Source organism: Lipotes vexillifer, unplaced genomic scaffold (assembly GCF_000442215.2).
Source record: "Lipotes vexillifer unplaced genomic scaffold, Lipotes_vexillifer_v1.1 scaffold1094, whole genome shotgun sequence".
Lineage (NCBI taxonomy): Eukaryota > Metazoa > Chordata > Mammalia > Artiodactyla > Lipotidae > Lipotes > Lipotes vexillifer.
The window spans coordinates 1,405,679-1,413,933 of NW_006792775.1; positions in this window are offsets into that span (position 1 = coordinate 1,405,679).

An 8,255-nucleotide genomic window follows, 5' to 3' on the forward strand; every position below is an offset into this window, starting at 1 on the left:
GAGGAAGGGAGGGGGAGGGAAGGAGGGAGACAGAGATCGAGACAGAGAGACACCAGAGGGAAAAGAGAGGAGAGAGGGGCCGAGTGTGGGACCAGGGAGGCCGGGGGCAGCGCGGGAAGGAGCACGGGCCCCGGGCCGGGCTGGGCAGGGCAGTGGAGAGGGCCAGAGGGCAGCTGGGCCCGGGCTGGGCAAGGGGAGAGGCGGGCAGGGATGGGGAAGCAGATGTGGGGGACCAGGCACCAGTGAGCGATGGAGATGGGATGCGGGAGGGAGGAGCCTGCAAGGCAGGCAGCGGCCGCCAAGGTGGCCAGGGCAGGGGAGGGGGGAGGCGGGAGAGGAGGAGGGAGGGAGGCTGCCGCCTGCCCATCACAGGCCTCTGAGGTCCTGCTAAGCCCCCAGGCTGCTGGGCTGCGAGGGTTTTCTCTCTGACGTTTTTACTAGTCTCAGAAGGAGGGGGAGGTGGAGAAGACCGAGGGGGCGGGGGAGGGGGCTGCGGGGAACCAACGGGAAGCAGCCGCGAGGCGTCCCGGAGCGGGAGAGGGGCCGCGAGACCCAGAGTCCGCGAGGCCGCAGAGGCAGGGACAGAGGGGCACTCGGACAGCCCGGGGGCAGCCAGTGAGGAGCTGGCCCAGGGGACCCCCAGGGGCCAGAGGGGCCAGGACAGACAGGCGGAGGGTCACAGACCAGCAGACACAGAGAGGAGGCAGGGGAGGGGGTGTCAGAGCCAGAGACCAGCCAGCCAGCCAGAGGGAGAGACACAGCAAGAAGGAGGGAAAGGGGGAAGGAGAGAGAGAGGGGGGAGAGGGTCCCAGTGGCAGGGGGAGTGGAGGGGGCAGGGCAGCCGCAGGCGGGAGCCTTTCAAGAATCAGCCGCAGCGTCCCGTCCCCAGGGCTGGGGTCAGGCCAGGTCGCCGGCCAGGCGGGCGGCCGCATCATGAGCAGCTCTGCGCTCCTGAGAAGGAATTCTAGCAAACAGGGCCTGGAGAGCCTCCTGAGGTAGGTCCCTCCGCCCAGGCTGGGGCGCGGAGGGCAGGGCAGGGTGCCCGCGCTGGTGCCACCCACGGAGGACTGGCACCGTGGAGCCTGGGCCGCCTGGGCGTGGGGCTCCCCAGCCTTCCCCAGGAGCCCGGCCCCAGCCCGGCAGCTCTGCGGCCCCTGTGCCGCGGGCAGGGTGTGGGGTGCGCCAGGCTGTGGGCCTGGCGTGCGCACGTGCGTGGGGTGCACGCACGCGGGCCCGTCCCTTCCTCTGCGCCCCCAACACCGCGCCCTATTCTCCCACCTGCTCCGCCGGGCCTCAGGCAGTGGCCACTCTCTGCTCGAAGACCCTTCCCCGGGCCCTGGGTCTCTGCCCAGGCTCCGCGCTCCCTGGCTGAAGAGCGTGGCCCCAGCGCGGCTTCCGAGGCCTCCTCTGGTCCTGCAGGCCCTCGGGGACTGTCCAGTCACCCCTTACTTTACAGATGATGAAACTGGACTTAGTACCACATTCACCACCCCGGCCCTTAGGGCACCAGCCCAGCGTGGAAGGGGCCGCGGGCCACGTGAGTGCTTGGGCCTCAGAGCCGGATCTTCCCAAGCTGGAATCCTGGCTCCTGCATCCGTGGGCCATGGGCCAGTGCCCAGTCCTCTCTGGGCCTCAGTTTCCTCCTCTGTAAGGTCGGGGAGTGGTGGCACCTGCCTCGCAGAGTCCTGGAAAGAGAGCGGAAGCAAAGTGCCACAGGTGGGCTCAGAGCCGCTGCGCACTGTGGGCGTCTCCCTGCCTCCCTCTGAGCCGCCTGCAATGCCCTTCCTCCTCCTCCACCCTTCCAGGCATCTAAGGCCCAGCGGAAACGCTGCCTCCTGCATGCAGCCCGCCTCGGCTTCTCCTGAGCTTGGAGGACTGCCCTCTTCCGCCAGGCCTGCGGGCCTGCTCCCTGCCTCCTTGGACGGCATGGCACAGGCTGGGCAGGCCGCCAGCTCCTGGAGGGGACCGGCGTCCCTCAGCATCCCCAGTCCACCCCAGCTCTGACTCTGGGAGGAGGGGGGGCAAGGTGTGCAGGTGGGCTTAGCAGCCTCTGAGGGGAGTTGAGAGCAGCCCCGGGCCCCTTCAGCAGGGTCTCTGCAGTCACAGAGGGACGGCTCTCTCCCTGCCCCACCCTGGCCTGGCCTTAGGGCTGCGACCCCAGGGTGGGGACCAGAGAGAGGGTTGGAGGGGGCCCTGCTGGGCGTGCTCCCTTGGGGCCCCGCTCTGCCCGTGGAGAAGGCAGGCCCCCCTGGGTCTCCTGGGCTTCACACCTGCCCAATCCACGTGTCTCAGGCGGGACCTCCCGTTCCTGTCAGTTGGGATGTGTCCTCCCAGGAGTCACTGCTGTCCCCCTGTCCCCAGCCTGTGGTGGTCCAGGAACAGAGGAGTGCCTGCTGGGTCAGTCCCCGGGGCTCCCCAGCGCCACGTAACAAATGGGGAAACTGAAGCCATGGGGGCGTGTTGCCCAGCCCACTGTGGGGGGGTGGTGGTGCAGGGAGAGCCCCAGGGCCTGGCTGTGTGCACAAGCATCCGTTGTCACAAGCATCCGTCCAGTTATGGCTTTGGCTCAGTTCCCAGACCTGGTGCCAGGTTGCTGACTTGGGTGAGCCGGGGGCGAGCTGGAGGCGCCAGCGGGGCTCAGAGGGTGCAGCTGGACTGAGGGTGGGGGCAGGCTCGGGCACGAGCCCTGAGGACCCGGACAGGGGCAGGTGGGCCTACAGGTGGCCAGCCAGGGCAGGGACGGGAGGAAACCTCCCTCTGAGCTCCCCGGGGACTCCCACTGTGGAGGGTGGGGCGGGGGAGGGGGAGCACGCGAGGGTCCCTCGTGAAGAGTCCTGGAGCACGTCTGTCCATCCGGCCATGCTGAACAAGCCCCCTGCACGTGGTCATGCTCCCGACGACGTGCACAGACCCGCACACGCTCCAGTCCCCTGACCCAGCGGCCGGCGGGGCTACACACTCACACACCACACACAGATGTGACTTCCTGCCACCCTCTCTCCCGAATCTAATGGGCCTGCCGGCCGACAGGCCCCTTGTCCCTGGTTGGCAACAGAAAACAAGACTCAGAGAGGCTATGAGTCGCCCCAGGTCCCCTTGGGAGTGGGGAAGCCGCCCCCCTCGCCCCCTGCCTCACCCCAGTCCCTCACCTCGAACGCCTGGGCCCAGGGGAAGGCGGCCGGCAGAGGGGGCACCGTCCCCTCTGTGACAAGCGCCGCAAGGGTTTGCTGGCACCAGCAGTGGCTGGGGTGTAGACTGAATCCAGTTTAAGTGGATTAAAAGCGACCCTGTGGGCCAGTAGAGAAATCGCCCTCCTGCCCCGCCCGTACCCCTCATCTAAGTGGCTCACTCTGGGCTGCGGCGTGCGGCCACCCGGGTGCTGAGCAGGAGCCGGTAGGCGGGCAGGGCCGGAGCCCAGGGCTGACCCCCTCCCCAGCCACCGTGGCCCCAAGCCCAGCTCTGGCTGGGAGTCACTCCCGGACCCCTCCAGCCACCCTGGGGGATCCAAGCCTCTCCCCAGGGCCCCCCGGTGTTAGGGTCCGTCGGAGGGCCGCGAGGGGACCCTGGGTCCATTCACTCCGAGAGGGCGCTGGACTCGGGGCCACCTGCCGGGTCACACAGTCCTCAAGGGCCTGGCTTTGTAAGGTAGGGGCTGAGCTGGCACAGTGCAAGGGGCTCCTGGTCCCCCAGGGGAAGCTCTGGGCGCCAGAGGAGCCCCCAGCCCCCGGCTCCCAGCACACATCCACCTCAGACACATTGGTGATCTCCATGCCTGGCTCTCCCACCCTGGCCAGCCTGTCCCAGGAGGCCTCTAGAGAGCCCACGGTGGCAAGAGGGCTAGGGATGGGGCCGGCTGTGTTCTGGGCTGGCCCAAGGGGACTGGGGGAAGCCAGGCCTGAAACTACTGTGTTGGAGGGGCGTGGCTGCTTTGGGCCCACCCAAGGGCCCGCATCCGGGGGTGGGGTGGCCCCTGCCCTGGCAAGGCCGGGCGCCTGGTGGGCGGTGCTGTCACGGGTCCGGGTGGTCTGTCGTTCAGAGCGGGTACTGCCCTGGGAGCCCGGGCGAGCCAGCAGCAGGGGGTACAGGGACCAAGTGGCCCAGCCCCTTGGGCAGGGTGTCAGGGCCGGAGCCCAGAGCGCTGAGGTTCAGGCCAGGCTCCAGCCCCGACCCGCAAACCAGAGTGGGACAGAACAGCAAGTGAGCGGCGGCCAGCGTGCACCGGGCACCTGGGGGCTGGCGCCCCTGTCCCTGCCAGAGCCTCGAGATGGCGCCCCATGGCTCCTGGGCCCTGAGGGATGGCTGGACAGGGTGTGGGCCCCAGGAACACCTCACTGGGCTCGGAGCGGCTCAGCACAGGTTGGTGGCCAGGGGCTGACCCACTGCAGGTGGGCGCTGGGTGGCACCAGACCCCGGCCCACCCCGGAAGGCGAGGGTGCCGGGGACGTGAGGGACGGCTGCTGCCCGTGACGGGCGGGGAGGTCCTGAGGCTTGTGGAGGTGAGGCTGCGGCTGGGGTGTGCCCTGTGGACCCTGAGGCTCTCCCGCCGGGATGTGTCCTTCCCGGTGGTGGGTGGAGGAAGTGGGGGGAAGACAGAGTGGAGAGGGCAAGGGGGCAGCGGGGCCCCTGTGAGGACAGAAAGGAGACATGTGGGGACAGGACGGGATGAGGGCAGGGGACGGGACAGTGGTCAAAAGGAGGGAGAGGCAGCAAAGGAGGCGCTGGACGAGGCAGGAGATGGGGATGCTCGAGGGGTCCTGGGATGAAGGAAGGGGCCCCCGGGGGCCGGGCGGATGTGGGCACCGAGTACGGGGAGGTGGGGGGAGCAGCACTGACCACGGCCTGCGGTGACCCTCCGGGAAGGTGGGGGAGGGCAGGCAGGTGAGAGAAGGGAAGGAAGAGGAGAGGAAAACCCAGTGAGGAGAGGGAAGGCGGCAGGGGGCCCAGAGGCGGCACCCCGTTCCTGGGCTGGGCCCTCCTGGATGCTGACCCAGGGGCTGCGGGGCTGGGACCCTGCCTGTGCCTCCTTGGGGTGGGGGGCCCCCAGTGAGACGCCGCATCTCTGAGCCTCAGTTTCCTTGCCCGTGGAGGGGTCACTTTGGCCCTTTAATGGGGTCGTTCCGGCTGAGCCCCTAGCTCTTGGCCAAGACTTTGGGGACAGAGGACCAGGGTCTGGTGGGACATCCAGAAGCATAGCGCCCCACAGAACCGCTGAGGCTGAGTCCACGCCCCCACCTGTGTGGGCAGGGAGGCTGAGGTTCGGGGAGGGTGGGGTGTTGGCCCCACCCTGGGGGACAGGCAACAGGGTCTTCAGAATCAGAAGACACACAGCCAGGGGTGGCGTGACAAAGAGTGAATTAGGGCCAGTCCAATGGCAAAGCCTCTGCACCCCCAGAATGATCGATCCCAAGGGGTCAGGGATGAAGGAGCACCTCGAAGGAAGGGCTGGGGGCTGGGTGTTGGGGGCTCCGGTGGCACAGATGGTGTGGAGGCATCAGGGAGAGGGTCCCGCTGCTCCGTGCACGTGGGGACCCAGGGATCTCTGGGAGGGCGGAGCCAGGAGCAGACGGGCAGGTGGTCAGATGCCAGGCTGCACCTCCTGCCCAGGTGGGCAGACAGGTTTGGACGATGTGCAGAGCCCGGGACTCGGCTGAGGAAGAGAACCCCTTTGGTGCAGACCGCGGGAAGAGCCACGTGTGGGGCCTTGGGGAGTGGGAGGTGGACCCGGGGCTCCGCACAGGAGGAGGGGGAGGGGGTGGCAGAGGCTCCAGCCGGTGCCAGCCACCGGTCGCGTGTCCTGGAGCGTGCCAGGGCCTGGCCCCGTGAGCACTCTGAGGGCTGTGCCAGGCAGTCCCAGCTGGGCTCGGCAGCGTCCGGCTCTCCTGGAGGGCCGTCCGGCGCCAGGAGGAGACTGGGCCGGGCCCGGGGATGCGGCTGGAGCTGGTGCTGTGCGGTCAGCCCCCGGGTCCCGTCCCCCGGAGGTCGGGCCGGGTGATGCAGTGTGTAGGCGTAGGGGTGGGCAGGGCGACTCACTGATGTGAAGGATGGGGCGGGGGCGCCTAGGGAGGTCTCCTGGGCTGCCGCGGCATTTGGCCCAGGCCCCCGCGGCGCTGTGGTCAGTGACTTGGAGGGGAAAGGAAAGACCCGTGTGCGCGGGGCGCAGGGCAGAGGGGGGAGCGGCGAGCGCAGGGCCAGCGCCGGCCACCCCCAGCCCAGATGGGCAGAGGCTGGTCTGAGCAAATGGGGGCAGAGAGGTAGAAGGAGCCAATGCCAGGAGGCCGGCCGTGGAGCCCATCACAAGCGGTAGGCCATCCAGCCGGAGGGAGGCGCCCATCACAAGCGGTAGGCCATCCAGCCAGAGGGAGACGCCCATCACAAGAGGTAGGCCATCCAGCCGGAGGGAGGCGACAGGCTGGGCAGCGGGACATTCAGCTCCGCTGTGGACCCCACTATGGGGACCCAGCCTTGACGACCCAGGGGAAGCCGGAGGTAGAGGGGCTCAGGGGCCACGTGCCCACTTTCCGGGCTCGGCAGGGGCTTCGGGGCCCAAGGCGTGGGGCTCTGTAGGGCTGAGCTGTGAGAGGGGGTAAAGCCCCACGAGGAGGGCCACAGACTCCTTAGGCAGGGCCGTTTGCCAGTGCGTGGGCGCCTGGGTGGCAGTGAACTCCAGCTGGGCACCTTTCCCATCTGGCTGTTTGGGGGAGGGGTGCTGGGGGTTCCATCCGACCAGCCTGGACGACTCTGGGGCCAGTGGTGTGACGGGCAGGCCTGCCCTGCTGTCGCCCCCACCAGCATCAGAGCCTGGTCCCCCGGGGGCCGCGTGGGTCCCGAGGCGGCCGCTGCGTCCCAGGTCTGGGGAGGAGGCAGCAAGCACCCAAGGGTCAGACACTGCAGTGGGCAGCAGCGACTGAAGCAGGGATGGGGTCCCATCCAGAGGGCAGGGTGGGATCTTGCATGGGGCGTGCAGCGAGCGGGCAGCACCGGGGAACGGGGCTGGCACAGGTCTGGGACTGGGCTGGTCTGCGGCAGGATGTAGAGCCGGAATCCATGGGAACAGAGGCCCCTCCCACACCACCCTGTCCTGCAGGTGGGGAGGCAGGAGACGGGCGCACCAGTCTGGGAGGTACCGGGACTGTGGGTCACACAGTAGAGGGTGGGCTTCACCTCTGGACCCCGGGGGAGGATGGGAAGAGAGAGGCGGGGCTGTGGTGGGGGTCCCGGCTCTGTGTGCTGTGCCCCGTCCATGCCCGCCTCCCTTGGCCACGATGCCCCTCGTCGTGTCTTCTAGCGGCCACCTTCCTCTCTCCGAGGGCCTCCTCCCACCGTGGCCCCTTGTCCCTCCAGGCTGGGTGCAGGCACAGGGGCCCCCTCACCTGAGAGGACCTCTTGCCAGTGACTGCCCCCCAAATAAAGCTTGGAATAGGGGTCCTCTTCTGGGGCCCTCGAGCCACAGTGTGGGGTCAGCACTGGTTTTCCTGGCAGCCTCTAAGATCTGTAAGGGAAGAGGAAATGTCACCCATCTCTGGGTCCCTAGCACCTGGCAAAGCAAAGTGCTGGCAAAGAAAGGGAGGGGGAGGGAAGTGGGGGAGGGGGAGGGAAGTGGGGAGACAGAGGCCCTGGGGGTGGAGGAACGCGCGAACACAGGCCATCCTAGGCAGGCTGAGGGGAGCTGTCTGGGCTGGCTGGGAGGCTGTGGAGCAGGTGGCAGGTGTCGGGGTGTCGTCCGGGGTAGCCCGGCCCAGGGGGGGAGGCTGGGGCGGTGACGGAGCGGGGGCTGTGGTCCCGCGTCTCCCCTTACCAGGGGAGACCTCAGGCCCTGCAGCATCATCTCCCGCCTTCTTGTCAGCTCTAAAGTGGGGTGCCGAGCCGGCCGAGAACCGGGCGGTGGAACTGCCCCAGCTGAGTGGGGTCTGGAGCTGGCAGACGTGGCCCCCAGGGGCCAGTGGGGTGAAGGCCCAGAGGAGACGGGGATGGGGGCGTGGCCCGAGGGTCCCTGGTGGCTGGAGGGCTGAGGCATAGGCAGCCTCCCCAGTTTGCCCCGGGGCTGGCTGGAAAGTCGTGCAGGAGAGGGTCGTTGCCTTTGGGGGCTCTGGGCAGGGCAGCTAGGGGTTCCCCCGAACGAGACGCCCCCAAGAACTGCCCCACTGGGAGAAGACGAAGGGGTGTTGGGCACGGAGGCCACACTGTGATGCAGAGATTCGGCCCTGTCTGCTGTGAGGCGGGGGCGGTGCCCCCTAGGGGCAGGAGGCAGTGCCGGG